General features: G+C 41.3%; 1 protein-coding gene across 1 annotated transcript in view; it reads right to left on the bottom strand.

Annotated features, from left to right (window-relative positions):
- The window catches only part of LOC122556776 (ran-binding protein 17-like), a 1,080,295-nt gene that overhangs the window by 924,530 nt on the left and 141,273 nt on the right, over positions 1-14,492 (bottom strand). The gene's annotated exons all lie outside the window — the stretch shown is intronic.

Genomic DNA, 14,492 nt, shown 5'->3' with positions numbered 1-14,492 from the left:
TAGCACAAGTGAAAAAAAACTGCCGCCAGAAGTGCCAAGAGGGATCCAACCTGATACTGTCAGATATGCAACAGCCAAAATAACAAATGGAATCTTTGTTACAGTTGGCATTTATTGTAAACTTGAAATTAAACAGAAGTTACTATGACAGCAGCAGAATCTCCCTGACCATCAACATTAAATCAGGAGCAGCCCAAATACATGTTATGAGCAGAGGGAACTAGGAAAGGATTCAGTAGTTCTTATTCACAAGATCTTCCAAGATGGTTCTTGTGTTAATCAGAACACTCTCAGTTTTCCTTCTCCTGATACTATCACTGGCTTGCAGGAGGCACAGGATGGGTGGTTCACACACATAAAAGGTCTGTGATTTATTATTATTACAACAATTGCTGAAGGAATAATAAACTTCACTTAAAATGGGTTTTATTGCACATGAGTTGGTGAAGATTGGATCACTTCTCCCAGTGTCGTTCATAGCTGCAAACCGTTCAGTTATCCGAAAACCAATCACACAGTTGTTCGCAGTCACAGGGCCCTAGTCATTAAAAAATGACTGTTAGTCCATAGACATGTTGCCACCTGGATCTCTATTTGTATTCACACTTTGGCTCCATCTCATCTGCAAACAATGGGAGTCCACGATTTATGAACATGTGCGCTTTCAAATGTGATCCCATACATATTTGTAATTTAAACACCCAACATACGAAGTCTTCATCTACTTGTGCACAGCTGCTTTTCATTGTCCTACATGGAGCTCTAACTTGTGTACAAATCCACCTCCTAACGAACTGCAGAACGAAACCCGATCACAATCTGGAGACTGCCTGTAAACTTTAACAAGCAGCTGTGTTATCAGTAGTTATAATGTCTTTCAGGTTCTTTGCTTTCAAAACGTGCAATAATCCTTCAGCAATTTAAATTTTTGCAAGAATCATTTCAGAATCAAAATACAAAAAAAAAGAGACACTGTCTTTAAACCTGAATGAGAGAAATAAAGAGATTAAGACATCGAAGTAGTTGATGGTCATAGAACATAGAAAAATACAGCACAGTACAGGCCCTTTGGCCCTCAATGTTGCGCCGATCCAAGCCCACCTAACCCACACTAACCCATTATCCTCCATATGCCTATCCAATGCCCGTTTAAATGCCCATTAAGAGGGAGATGCAGATTTCTTTATTTAAATCAACCTGTTCAGATATGTTACGACATCTCCAGACAGGTGGGTCTGGCTCAGAAATTAGGGACATTATTACTAAGCCAGCAGGCCCTTCCAAGTTCAAACTTTCCAAAAGATAAACCAATTATACTTACTTCTCATTCAGTGAACAGGAAATGTGTGCCTTAACAAATCATATACTTTTACGGCACAGTGGTTAGCACTGCTGCCTCACAGCGCCAGAGACCCGGGTTTAATTCCTTCCTCAGGCAACTGTCTGTGTGGAGTTTGCACATTTCTCCCTGTGTCTTTGTGGGTTTACTCCGGCTGCTCAGATTACCTCCCACAGTCCAAAAACGTGCAGGTCAGGTGCATTGGCCATACCAAACTGCCCATAGTGTTAGGTGAAGGGGTAAACGTAGGGGAATGGGGTCTGGGTGGGTTGCTTTTCGGAGGGTCGGTGTGGACTTGTTGGGCCAAAGGGCCTGTTTCCACACTGTAAGTAATCTAATCTAATTTAGTCTATAGGAAAGTATGGTAATGAACAGTAATCATGGTTGTAAAAAAAAAATTCTACAAATGATAGTCAATAAAATTTCAATATGGTGGAATGAATTTCTGAAAGAACTTTGTGGTTTGCTCAGGGCAACAGTTGTGTCCATGTACCTTTTCCAACAAGCCTACTATAAAATAATGAAATTAAGAAAACAAAGCTTTTGTGACATCCGGTCCACTCCTTTATCAGTCAATCCTTTTCTATCTGCACCTTCCCATCCAAGAGTCGGAAGCATTATACCTGTCCTTTTACCTACTCCTACCTCACTGTCCAAGAACCCAAATTTCTTTCAATATTGTAAACTATCTTCATTATTTCCAATTTCTTTCAATATTGTAAACTATCTTCATTGCTCATGAAGTGATATTCGTTTGGGTGCTTGTTTTGTAGAGCACCTCCCTTCAGCTTGTCGGCATGATCCCTAGCTTCCAGTTGCTTGTCTTTTTTTTTTATTCTGTACTAGCTCAAAGAATAAAATAAGATAGGACAACAATACTCACAATGGACTTTTAAATGTTCTCAGGTAGCTGAAGACATACAACCAAGAATCAGACTAAATATAGAAGGGAAGTACAAAAGCAAAAAAGAGAATAAGAGGAGATTTCACCTAACATTAAAAGGAATCCCAAAGTTTCCAATGGTTTATCAATCATAAAAAGGTGAGAGACCAATTAGGTATGAAAAAGACAATTTGCGCATTGCAAAACATAAGAACATATAAGAACATAAAAACTAGGAGCAGGAGTAGGACATCTGGCCCTTCCAGCCTGCTCCACCATTCAATGAGATCATGGCTGATCTCTCAATGGCTTCAGCCTCACTTACCTGCCCTCTCGCCACCACCCTTAATTCCTTTACTGTTCAAGAGATTATCTATCTTAGATTTAAAAACATTTACTGAGGAAGCCCCAACCACACCTCTGGGCAGGGAATTCCACAGATTCACAATCCTCTGGGTGAAGAAGTTCCTTCTCAATACAGTCCTAAATCTGCACCCCCTAATTTTGAGGTGCTTCCCTCTCATCCTAATTTCACCCGCCAATAGAAACATTCTCTCTACTTTTATCTCATCTCTTCCCTTCATAATTTTATATGCTTCTGTAAGATACTCCCATTCTTCTACATTACAATGAATATAATCCCAGTCTACTCGGTCACTTCCTCATAAGCCAACCCCCTCTAGTCCGGAATTAACCAAGTGAACCTCCTCTGCACCCCTGCTAGTGCCAGTACACCTTTGCTCCAGTAAGGAGACCAAATCTGCACACAATACTCCAGGTGCAGACTCACCGGCATCCTATACAGCTGCATCATAACCTCTCTGCTTTTAAACTCAATCCCTTTAGCAATGAAGGACAACATTCCATTTGCCTTCTTAATTATCTGTTGCACCTGCAGGCCAACCTTTTGTGATTCATGCACAAGGACACCCAGGTCCCTCTGCACAGCAGCATGCTGCAATTTCTTATCATTCAAGTAATAGTCCTTTTTACGATTGAAATGGATGACTCACATTTATACTCCATTGTACTCCATCTGCCAGACATTTGCCCACTCACTTAAACTATCTATGTCCCTTTGTAGTTTCACAGTCCTCTGCACACTTTGCTCTACCACTCATCTTAGTGTCATCCGCAAACTTTGACACATTACACGTGGTGGTCCCCAACTCCAAATCATCTATGTAAAATGTGATCAACTGCAGTCCCAACACTGATCTCTGAGGCACACCACTAATCACTGACTGCCAACCAGAATAGCACTAATTTATTTCCACTCTTTGCTTCCTGTTGGTTAACACCAATCCTCTATCCATGCTAATGCATTGCCTGTAACATATTGCATCCTTATCTCATGCAGCAGCCTTTTGTATAGCACCTTATCAAATGCCTTTCGGAAATCTAGATAAACACATCTACTGAGTACATGTCGTCCACCATGTTCGTAATGTCTTCATAGAATTCCAAAAGATTAGGTAAGCATCAACCGCCCTTCCTGAACCCATGCTATGTCTACCCTACAGGACAATTTCTATCGAGATGTCTTGCTATTTCTTCCTTGATAAAAGCATTTTCCCCACTACAGACGTTAAGCTAACTGGTCTATAATTCCCCATCTTTGCAGCAGTTTCCTGATATTTAGATTATTTAGTGTGGAAACAGGCCCTTCGGCCCAACAAGTCCACACTGACCTTCTGAAGAGCACCCCACCCAGACCCATTCCCCTACATTTACCCCTTCACCTAACACTACGGGCAATTTAGCATGGCCAATTCACCTAACCTGCACATTTTTGGACTGTGGGGAGAAACCCACGCAGACACATGGAGAATGTGCAAACTCCACACAGACAGTTGTCTGAGGTGGGGATTGAACCCTGGTCTCTGGCGCTGTGAGGCAGCAGTGCTAACCACTGTGCCGCCAATGAAGGGCTTTTGCCCAAAACGTCGATTTCCCTGCTCCTCGGATGCTGCCTGACCTGCTGTACTTTTCCAGCACCACTCTAATCTAAATTCCAATTCCCCATCTTTGTCTATCTCCCTTTTTAAACAGTGGTATCAGATTTGCTGTTTTCCAATCTGCTGTAACTGCCCCAAAGTCCAGTGAATTTTGAAAAATTACAAGTGCATTTGCTATTCCTCCCGCCATCTTTTTTAGCACCATGTGATACATTCAATCAGGTTCAGGAGACTTAGCTACCCTTAGTTCCATTAGCTTGCCCAACACTACCTCTTTCGTGATAATGATTGTTTCCAGGTCCTCACCTGCCTTCATCTCTTCGTCAGTTACTGGCATGTTATTTGTGTGCTCCATTGTGAAGACCAACACAAAATACCTAGTCAATGCCTTGGCCATTTCCTCATATCCCATTACTAAATCCCCTTCTCATCCTCAAAAGGACCAATGTTTACTTTAGACACTTTTTTTTGTTTTGAATATTTATAGAAACTTATGCTATCTATCTTCATATTCTGAGCCAGATTTTTCTCATAATGTACCTTACTTTTCTTTATAACTCTTTTTGTGGCTTTCTGTTGACCTTTAAAGTTTTCCCAATCTTCTAGTTTCCCGCTGACCTTGGCCACTTTATTTGCCTCGTCTTTAAATTTGATAGCCTCCCTTATTTCTTAAGGCACCTATGGTAGACTACTCCTTTACCTACAGTCCATCCTTTTCATTGGTGTGTACTTTCTCTGAGCACTTTGAAAAACTGCTTCGAAAGTCCTCCACTGTTCATTAACTGCCCCACCATAAACTCTTTCCTTCCAGTCGCCTCCCTCATCCTATTGTAGTTTCCCTTGTTTAAGCACAGGACTCTGGTATTAATTTTATCTTTGTACCTTCCATCTATATTCTAAATTCAACCAAATGATAATCACTCCTTCCAAGAGAATCCTTAACTATGACATTACTAATTATTCCTGCCTCATCACACAGGACAGGCTCTAGGACAGCTTGCTCCCTCATCGGTTCCATTACATACTATGCAAGAAAACCATCACGGATACATTCGATGAACTCTCCTCAGGGATACCGTGACCGAAATGGTTCAACCAATCGATTTATAGATTAATTGATAATTGCTGTACCATTCTTACAGGCATTAGTTATTTCTTTGTTTATTGCCCACCCCAATGTGATATTATTGTGGCCTATAGATTACACCTATCAGTGACTTTTTCTTATTAGAATTTCTAATTTCCACCCAAATAGATTTAACTTTATTCTCCATAGAACCGATATCACCTCTCACCACTGCCCTGATGTCATCTTTAAATATCAGAGCTACATCACCTCCCTGTTTGTCCTTCCAAATAGTCTGATACCCCTGGATATTTAACTCCCAGTTGTGACCATCCTGCAACCATGTCTCTGTAATGGCTACTAAATCATATTCATTTGTGATGATTTGTGCCATTAACTCACCTACCTTGTTACGAAAGTATTATGACTATTTTGTGACTACCCTTATCAAGGAGTCTGCATTGGATAGATTTTCTGTACTTAATGTTGACAGTTACCAGGTCCAGAGAAGCTGAATCAAATTTATTGAGCAAAGTGAGCGCAGAAATTGCAGAGAGATACGTCATAATTTTCTAGTATTCCTTAGTTTAGACATGGAGTCATAGGACTAGAGAATTGCAAATATAACACCCTTGTTCAACATGGAAAACAAGGAGGGACAGATGCAAGGTAACTGGCAAAAGAAGCAATGGAAACAGGAGGAGAAATTGTTCGACCAGCAGGTGGCTACTACCAGGAACGTGTTCCATGAGTGTGTGGAGAAAGGCTCAATTGAGACTTTCAAAAGGGAATTGGATTGCTATCTGAAAAAGGCAAGATGTGCAGTGCCAAAAGGAGAAGGTGGGGAAGTGGCAATAGATAAATTCCTCCTTGCATCACCAGGTATTGACAGAGTCATAATGGCAAAATAGCCTCCATTTACACTATAATAAATCTGTTTCTGTGGAATGGGATTCCCAAATATGGGGTATTATGGTAGTAAAAAAAAATGAAGTCAATAGCAAGTCATATCAGGAAGTAGTTTATACAGACAAAGCTCAGAAATGGGTGGCACCGTAGCACAGTTGTTAGCAGTGGTGTCTCAGCACCAGAGACTCGGGTTCAATTCCCGCCTCAGGCGACTGACTGTGTGGAGTTTGCACATTCTCCCTGTGTCTGCGTGGGTTTCCTCCGGGTGCTCCAGTTTCCCCCCCACAGTCCAAAAATGTGCAGGTTAGGTGAATTGGCCATGTTAAATTGCCCGTAGTATTAGGTGAAGGGATAAATGTAAGGGAATGGATCTGGGTGCGTTGGGCTTCGGCGGGTCAGTGTGGACTTGTTAGGCCGAAGGGCCTGTTTCCACACTGTAAGTAAATAATCTAAAAATAATCTCAAACTCTCTCCTCCAAAGTATTGGATCAACTGAAATTTTTGTTAGATATTTCAAAAGGGTACCAGAACAAAGGTGATTAAATATGCTTCATGCATGTAACAGATGTGAGCTGATCAGCTTCAGGGATTAGTATTGGGACTGCAATTATTCACAATTTGCATTGATGATTTGGAGTTTGGGACCACGCGTTGTGAGTCAAAGTTTGCAGATGACAGTATGATGAGTGGTGAGCAAAGTGTGCAGAGGACTGTGAAACTTTTTTTTACAAAAAGACATTGTTTAAGTGAGTGGGCTAAGTTCTGGCAGATGGAGTACAATATTAATAAATGTGAAGTAATCTGAGTTTAAAAGCAGAGAGGTTATGTTGTAGCTGTGTAGGATGCCGGTGAGGCTGCACCTGGAGTATTGTGTGCAGATTTGGTCTCCTTACTTGAGCAAGGGTGTACCGGCACGAGCAGGGGTGCAGAGGAGGTTCACTAGGTTGATTCCTGACTGGAGGGGGTTGGCTTACGAGGAGTGACCAAGTAGACTGGGATTACATTCATTAGAACGTAGAAGAATCATGGGGGAGTCTTATAGAAGCATATTAAATAATGAAGGGAATAAGTAAGATGGAAGTAGAGAGAATGTTTCCACCGGCGGGTGAAACTAGGTTAAGCAGGAGTAGGAAAGGCAGAAGAGTTGACTAGGTACTTTGGATCTGTCTTCACTGGGGAAAATAAGGGGGAGCAGATTTAGGACTGAATTAAGAAGGAATTCTAAGGGTAGAAAGACCCTAATGGGAGTTATCTACAGGCCCCCACACAGTAATCTGGACGTAGGGTGTAAGCTGAGTAAGGAGTTGAAATTGGCCAGTCCAAGTTGTTATGGGGGATTTCAACATGCACATAGACTAGGAGAATCAGGATGGTACTATATCCCAAGAAAGGAAGGGAGTTTGTGGAGTGCCTCCGAGATAGATTCTTAGAACAGCTTGTACTGTAGTCTACCAGGGAGAAGGCAATTCTGGATCTGGTGTTGTGGAGCGAACAGGATTTGATCAGGGATCTCAAAGTAAAGGAGCCATTAGGAGGTAGTGACCAAAATATGATCAGTCTTAATCTGCAATTTGAGAGGGAGAAGGGAGAATCAGAAGTGTCAGTATTGCAGGTGAACAAAGGGAACTATGGAGCTATGTGGGAGGAGCTGGCCAAAGTTCAACGGTTTAATACCCTAGCAGGGGTGGCAGTGGAACAACAATGGCAGGTATTTCTGGAAATAATGCAGAAGGTGCAGGATCAGTTCATTCCAAAGAGGAAAAAAATCCTAAAGGGAGACGGGGGCAACCATGGCTGACGAGGGAAGTTAAGGACTCTATAAAGATAAAAGAGAAGTATAACATAGCAACGATGAACGGGAAGCCAGAGGACTGGAAAACTTTTAAACAGCAACAGAGAGTAACTAAATAGGCAATATGCGGAGAAAAAATGAGGCACAAAGTCAAACTAGCCAAAAATATAAAGGAGGATAGTAAAAGCTTTTTTAGGCATGTGAAAAGAAAAAAAAAGGTTAAGACTAAAATTGGACCCTTGAAGACAGAAATGGGTGAATTTATTATGGGGAACAAAGAAATGGCAGAAGAGTTGAATAGGTACTTTGGATCTGTCTTCACTGGGGAAAACACAAACAATCTCCCAGGTGTAAACAGTGGCTGAAGGACTTAGGGTAATGGGAATTTATATTAGGCAGGAAATGGTGATGGATAGACTGTTAGGTCTGAAAGCTTGCAAGTCCCCAGGACCTGATGGTCTGCATCCCAGGTTACTTAAAAAGGTGGCTCTAGAAATCGTGGATGCATTGGTAATTATTTTCCAATGTTCTATAGATTCAGGATCAGTTCCTGTGGATTGGAGGGTGGCTAATGTTGTCCCACTTTTCAAGAAAGGAGTGAAAGAGAAAACAGGGAACTATAGACCCGTTAGCCTGACGTCAGTGGTGGGAAAGATGCTGGAGTCAATTATAAAAGATGAAATTACAACTCATTTAGATAGCAGTAATAGGATAGGTCAGTCAGCATGGATTTACGAAGGGGAAATCATGATTGACTAACCTTCTGGAATCTTTTGAGGATGTAACTGTGAAGATGGACAAGGGAGAGCCAGTGGATATAGTGTACCTGGACTTTCAGAAAGCCTTTGATAAAGTCCCACATAGGAGATTAATGAGCAAAATTAAGGCACATGGTATCGGGGGCAAAATACTGACATGGATAAAAAAATTGGCTGGCTGACAGGAAGCAAAGAGTAGTGATAAACGGGTTCCTTTCGGAATGGCAGGCAGTGATTAGTGGGGTACCACGAGGTTCGGTCCTGGGACCACAGCTGCTTGTAATATATATTAATGCTATAGATGAAGGCATTAAAAGTAATATTAGCAAATTTGCTGATGACACAAAGCTGGGTGGCAGGGTGAAATGTAAGGAGGATGTTATGAGAATACAGGGTGACTTGGACAGGCTAGAGGAGTGGACGGATGCATGGCAGATGCAGTTTTATGTCAATAAATGTGTGGTTATCCACTTTGGTGGCAAGAACAGAAAGGCAGATTACTATCTAAATGAAGTCAGGTTAGGTAAAGGGGAAGTACAACGATATCTAGGTGTTCTTATACATCAATGAAAGCAGGTACAGCAGGCAGTGAAGAAAGCTAATGGCATGCTGGCCTTCATAACAAGAGGAATTGAGTATAGGAGCAAAGGGGTCCTTCTGCAACTGTACAGGGCCCTGGTGAGACCGCACCTGGAGTATTGTGCGCAGTTTTGGTCTCCAAATTTGAGGAAGGACATTCTGGCTATTGAGGGAGTGCAGCGTAGGTTCACGAGGTCAATTCCCAGAATGTCAGGACTACCATATATTGAAAGATTGGAGTGACTGGACTTGTATACACTTGAGTTTAAAAGGATGAGAGGGGATCTGATTGAGACATATATTATTAAAGGATTGGACACTCTGGAGACAGGAAGCATGTTTCCGCTGATGGGTGAGTTCAGAATCAGAGGACACAGCTTAAAAATAAGGGGTAGGCCACTTAGAACAGAGTTGAGGAGAACCTTCTTCACCCAGAGTGTGGTAGATATATGGAATGCTCTGCCCGAGAAGGCAGTGGAGGCCAAGTCTCTGGATACTTTCAAGAAAGAGATGGATAGAGCTCTTAAAGATAGTGGAATCAAGGGTTATGAGCATGAGGCAGGAACAGGATACTGATTGTGGATGATCAGCCATGATCATAATGAATGGTGGTGCTGGCTCGAAGGGCCAAATGGCCTACTCCTGCTATTGTCTATAACTCCTTCACTCAAAGTTGTGAATCTATGGAATTCCTTGCCCAGTGAAGCAGTTGAGGCTTCCTTAATAAATGTTTTTAAAGTTAAGATAGATAATTTTTTGAACAGTAAAGGAATTAAGGGTTATGGTGAAAGGGTGGGTAAGTGGAGCTGAGGCCATGAAAAGGTAAGCCATGATCTAATTGAATGGTGAAGCAGGCCCGAAGAGCAAGATGGCCTACTCCTGCTCCTAGTTCTTATGTTCTTTTGTTAAATAAAGCTGTACACAAATTTTCCTTTGGCATGGAGTTTCCCTCTCCAATTAGGAGTTTAACTCTGGCATCAAGTGAAAGATCTTCGCACATTCAAGAGCAGTGAAATCAGCAAAAAAAAATCACATTATTCTCATAAGCAGCAAAACAAGTAGTCAAGAACACTGAAAACAAACTTATGATAGGATTAACATACAGGATAACAACATTTCAATTAAAATTTTAAAAAATATAAATATGAATTTATTTTGAAGGAGAAGCATTTATTTCTTTCTGTAACTTAATTTTCCTCTTTATTGTACTCATTACACAAGCACCATAGACTTACCAGACTATAGGGCTGGTATTCAGGTAAGGGAGAGGTTGAAAAGGAGAGTCTTTCATAGTTACCTCAGCTTGTGCAGAAATTGAATTCATGCTGTTAGGACTATTCTGCAAAGCTACTATCCAGCCAATTGAGCTAACCAGCCATATTCACACTTCACAAACTTATTTTTCTAATCAATCTATTCATAGATGTTATTGCACAAGACTGGAGCAGGCAGTTCTGAACCCAGGTACTCTTGGTTCAAGAGTAGGGTCCCTACTTCAGTGCCACAGTAGACTCCTACTCCATCAATACAAACTAAGCTACTCAGGGCAGCTGAAGATGCTTAGCAGTGATTATATGAATTAAAACCAATTTACACCTCATTGGACAAGGTACAACCACTTCGAGTTTTTACATCAAAAATAGCAATGCAGAGAGGACGTTTTTGTCAATTCAATTCATTGTTTGGGAAGTGCACACTGGAATGATATTAGCAGTGTAACGGTGATATCAATTTATTTTTCTGTATTTTTGATTGTGAACTTAAAGAGGAACGTAGAAAAACAGAAGCAGGAGAAAAACATTCAGTACAACAAGCATGCTCCACCATTCAATAGGAGCTTGATGATCAGCCATGATCAGAACCTTGTTTGCACTTCCTCCCTGTTATTTGATTCCTTTAGCCTTAAGAATGATACCTAACCCCTTCTTGAAAACATTCAAAATTTTGGCCTCAACCACTTTTCATGGCAGGAAATTCCACATCATTCTCTGGGGGAAGAAATTTCTCCTCATCTTAATCCTAAATGGTCTACACTCTAGCATTTGACTGTGATCCTTTGCACAGCATTCCCTGTCATCGAGAACATCCTTTCTGCATTTATCCTATCTAGTCCTGTTAGAATTTTTCAAGTTTCTATGATATGCCATCTCAGAGTCATTGACCTGTGTGGGGTAGGAACAAACACTTCGGTCCAATTCGTCCACGCCTATCAGATATCCTTGTCCCATTTGCCACATGTGGCCCATATCTTCCTATTCATATACCCATGCAGATGCCTTTTAAATGCTGTAATCCACCACTTCCTCTGGCAACGCGTTCCATACATGCACCACTCTGCATGAAAAAGTTGCCCCTTAGATCTCTTTTAAATCTTTTCCTTCCCACCATAAACCTAAGTCCTCTAGTTTTAACCTCCACTACCCTGATAAAAAGACCTTGGCTGTTCACCCTATCCATGCCCCTCATGATTTTATAAACTTAAGGTTGCCCCTCAGCCTTTGACGGTCTAGGGAAAATAGCCCCAGCCTATTCAGCCTCTCCCTATAGCTCAAACCCTCCAACCCTGGCAATATCCTTGTAAATCTTTTCAAAAGAGTTTAGAAACACAGTATTCCAAAAGTGGCCTAACCAATGTCCTGTACAGCTGCAACATGATCTCCCAACTCTTATACTCAATTTAGTGACCAATGAAGGCAAAAATACCAAACGTCTTCTTCACTTCTTCTAAAATCCAGTGAATATAGTCCAAATCGATCCTCTCTCTTATCATATATCAGTCCTGCCAATCCAGGAATCAGTCTGGGAATTCTTTGGTGTGTTCCTTCCACAGACAAAATTATTCTTCAGATAAAGAGATCAAAATGGCACACAATACTCTACGTGTGGTTTAAGGCCCTGTACGATCATAGCAAAACATCCTGCTCCTGTACGGAATCCTCTCAATATGAAGGCCAACCTTCCATTTGCTTTCTTCATTTACTGCTGCAACTGCATGCTTACCTTCAGCACCTGGAGAACATGGACGTCCAGGTCTCATTTTACGTCTCCCCTTTCCCAATCACTCGGATACAAACTGCCTTCCTGTTTTTGCTACCAAAGTGGATAAACTCAGATTTATCTATGTTAGTTATCATTTGGCATGCATTTCCCCACTCACTTCACTTGTCCAAAACACACAGAAACATCTCTGCATTGAGAAAACTCGACAGGAACCGGTTTCTTCACTTTAGTAGTGGGGTTACACTGTCTACTCTTCAATCCATCGGAATTATGTTCATAGAACTCTGGAAGTGCCCATCAATGCATCTACTATTTCTAGGGCCACTTCCTTAAGTGGATTATCAGGCCAAGGGAATTTATCCGCTTTTAACTCCATCAACTTCCCCAATACCATTTCCCTTCCAATACTAATTTCCATCAGCTCCTCCTTCTCAGTAAATGTTATCTGAGCCCTCTTTTGTGAAGACAGACCCAAAATATGTATTTAATTTGTCTGCCACCTCTTTGTTCCCCACTATAATTTCCCCTGTTTCTGACTGTAAGGGTCTTAATACCTGTAGAATATTTTATGATCAGTTTGTGTGTTCTCTGCAAGCTGACTTTCATTCTCTATTTTCTCCCTCTTAATATATCCTTTTGTCCTCCTTTACTGAATTCTAAACTGCTCCTAATACCCAGGTCTACTGCTTTAATTGGCCAATTTAAATATTCTCGGATGCTAATTTTGCTTGTTAGTCATGGTCATGCTACCTTTCACAATTTAGTTTGGTACCGAACAGAAATGTGCAATTGGTGCAGTTCAACCATGCACTCTTTAAATGTTTGCCATTGCCTATTGTTATGAAGATGTGGGTGCACTGTACCTTTAAGAGGGTTAAGAGCTAATAGAACTACCTGACAGCACCAAGTGTTCTGAATAAGGTAACAATGTAATACCTGGCCGAAAGCTAGATTAGCTGGTTGCCTGGAAATGACAAAACAGATTTGAATTAGGCCAATCAGTTTAAACTGTCTTGAAAAATACCAAATTCCAATCAAGTTTGAAGTTAGTATATTGACAATCTTAAAAGCCAATGACACAATCCAATGCTTTGGGAGGGTGGGGTATAAGACTGGGGAAAATTGAACAGTTGGGAGAAGAACTGCCACACCAAAGACATCTGTAGACTGCCTGGAGAATAGCACTCTTAAAGGTACTTTTATCGATCTGTAACCTGTGAAGCATAATCCCCAAGAAGAAAAGACATAGGAAGATCCAATAGAAGATTTGACAGCTGGCTGGTTTCGAAAACTTGAATTTTTGGTAAATCTTTATCAGAGGGCTTTATCAGACTTGTATTTTAGAAGGGAAGGTAGAAGATAGGTCCCAAAGTTGCTTTCAAGTTTCAATGGCATAATTACACTGACATAATACTGAAAGTTTCACCATTATTCCCACAGTATTACAATCCATTGTCTGACTGAATGGCTGAACAAGCTCATGAATTTAAATGGCCTGCTTGGGTTCCTGTTGAGTTTTCTCATTTGGAGATAATCTCCCCACAGCTACTTTTTGATATTTTTCTCGATTCCTTGCCCCAAAAGCCATGAAAGGGATGACTAAGAAACCACTGTGTGGCCAGCCATACTCATTTCACATAGGAATCAGTGGACTAAGTCATATTATCATTGGACGAGTAGTATAGAGACCTGGATTCAAATCGAACAGTGGCAGACACTGATCATACTTTACAGACCAAAATCTCAACAACACCATCACTATTCATGGGTATATCCTGTTCCACCAAGAAAATAGATCCAGCAGAGGCGGGTGGCACAATTGCATACAATCGAGTGAACTAACTCTTCAATATTGACTCTGAACCGCATGAAGTCTCATGGTATCAGGTCAACTATGGGCAGGAAAACCACCTGCTGGTGACAACATACCACACTGCCATTGGCTGATGGATCACTACTTCTCCATGTCAAACTGCACTTGGAGGAAACACTAGGTGGTGATAAGGGTGCAGAACGTACTCTGGTTGGGAGACTTGAGACTCGGTCCAAGCTGATCAGGTTTTAAAAGACATTGCTGCTGGGGTTGGTTCTGAGGCAGTTGGGGAGAAAATCTTCAAAAGGGAAACTTGTCTTCACCAATCTTCCTGCTGCAGATGCATTTGCCCAGGATAGTGTCAGTAAGAGTGACCACAGAATGGTCATTGTGGA

The sequence above is a fragment of the Chiloscyllium plagiosum genome, unplaced genomic scaffold, assembly GCF_037043375.1.
Source record: "Chiloscyllium plagiosum isolate Xiang-an unplaced genomic scaffold, Cpla_swu_hap1 HiC_scaffold_16, whole genome shotgun sequence".
Classification (NCBI taxonomy): Eukaryota; Metazoa; Chordata; class Chondrichthyes; order Orectolobiformes; family Hemiscylliidae; genus Chiloscyllium; species Chiloscyllium plagiosum.
This window is presented reverse-complemented; position numbering and strand designations above follow the sequence as displayed.